The sequence below is a fragment of the Cervus canadensis genome, chromosome 20, assembly GCF_019320065.1.
Source record: "Cervus canadensis isolate Bull #8, Minnesota chromosome 20, ASM1932006v1, whole genome shotgun sequence".
Taxonomy (NCBI): Eukaryota; Metazoa; Chordata; class Mammalia; order Artiodactyla; family Cervidae; genus Cervus; species Cervus canadensis.
In genome coordinates, this window is record NC_057405.1 from 44,570,396 (window position 1) to 44,572,339 (window position 1,944).

The 1,944-nt window shown below is 46.7% G+C and overlaps 1 non-coding gene across 1 annotated transcript; it reads right to left on the reverse strand.

Annotated features, from left to right (window-relative positions):
• Positions 1-281: 281 nt before the first annotated feature.
• LOC122422948 lies at positions 282-408 on the reverse strand. Its single transcript, XR_006264037.1, has one exon. It is a non-coding gene; the product is annotated as a U6atac minor spliceosomal RNA (small nuclear RNA).
• Positions 409-1,944: the final 1,536 nt, after the last annotated feature.

A 1,944-nucleotide genomic window follows, 5' to 3' on the forward strand; every position in this document is an offset into this window, starting at 1 on the left:
TGGCAAAGTAATGTCTCTGCTTTTTAATATGCTGTCTAGGTTGGTCATAGCTTTTCTTTCAAGGAGCAAGCGTCTTTTAATTTCATGGCTGCAGTCACCATCTGCAGTGATTTTGGGGCCCCCAAAAATAAAGTCTGTCACTGTTTCCCCATCTGTTTGCCATGAAGTGATGGGACCAGCTTGCTTACCACGAAAATCTTAAGTTTCCATGTGTGACCATACAGTGGAACCCCTCTGGTAACCACTAACCTGTTCTCTGTATGTATATTTCTGTTTTCATTTAAAAACAATGGTTAGATGCCATAAAAATAGGTGGCAATGCTTTGACCAAACGCGAGTTGTCGGATCTAAGGGCTTCTTCCATCCTTGTCAATGGGAGTGCTAACCTTCTTGCCTTTCGTATGACACTCCACCTACTTTTTTACTTGAGCCATTCTGAGCTGCTTTCATTCACTCAAATGTGTCACACTTTTTTTTTTTTTAACCTGTGGGGTTTCAAGCTGACTCTTGCATCTGGAATATTCAGCCACACCACCCACTCCATTCCTGCTTCTCCCTCACGTTCACCCCACCCCCATGAGCTTAGGTGCCCCCCGCTCTGGCTCACACCCTCTGCTCCCTCTCCTTCCCTCTCAGAATGCTTAGCAACCCTCATTGTTGATGTTGGTTACATTTCTTCAACTCCCCAGGAATGTAAACTCTGGGAGGTTAGAGAAAACACGAAGCAACAGAAAGGGCTCTGGCTAGCTTAAAGAAAAGGGAGAATTTATTGGATGGTTTCTGGGCTATCTCATGGGATCAGGGCTGGAATTGCACAACCAAGAACTCGGGAAGGGAAGGGCCGAATGAGCTCTGGTGACCACAGCAGGAAGTGTACGCAGACCCACTTACTCAACTCAGCTTGAATGAACCCCAGGATTTAGGTGTATCTTTTCCAAATTTCAAACATTAGAAAGAGGATCTGAGTTCAGCTTGGGTTACTTGATCACCCTTGATACGTCAGCTACGGTCCATGGATGGTGTTACATAATACAGACGTGGTCGTGGAGGACCATTCCCAATGTAGGGACGTCAAACTGGGCCAGTCACCCCCAAGGATCTTCTACCACTGGGAATATGCCCAACACGCCCTTTATTCCTGATGCCAGGCTTGCTGCCTCCAATTTCTTCCTTCGTTGCAATAGGACTATTCTAATATTAAGTTATCATCTCTTGGCTTCAAACCCACTTATACTCTGTTCAGCAACACTGGGCAGGGGCTCCGTGAACCGCATTTCTGCTCTGCTAGGTGGATCCCTGCCAGGTTCCGGCAACAGGGGCCCTAGGAGAAGCCTGTAAGATTGGAGGCGGGAGAAGGGCAGCTTCCTGTTTTTGTTGGTGTGATTCGCCCACCTTGCTTCTTCACCCAGCTGTGCCAGTTCATTCCTGCAGCAGCGTTTGAATTCAGCTTGCAGTCTTTACAGTACTCACAGAATTACTCTCATCACGTCCACTTATACCAGCACCAGCCAAGCAATGCCCCCTCAGAAGGTGGGGTCCTAGTCACTTGGGTTTTCTCTGAGCACAGAGACACTGACACTAGCTGAGCAGCACTCTTCCTCAATGTTTGGGGGTCCAAATACCACAGCCTCCCCACCCCCCGCCAAAGCTCAGAGACACCAATACCAGCTAAGTGGCACTGTCTCTTCAAGGGTCTGAGATTCAGCTTCAAGGGGCTTCTGCATCTTAGCAACTTCTTCTTCCTGTATCCCCAACCCCTAGGGGTAGCAGCTGCCTTCTATAGTTCCCACTCCTGTGATAATGTACTAGTCTCTTCTTGCCTTTTCATTTATCTAGCTAATAACTCTTTACATTAAACTCTATTAAAATAACTGATATAATTTGTTTTCTGGCTGGAACTTGACTGATAGATATGTGGGATGATTTTCCTAAAATAGAAATCTG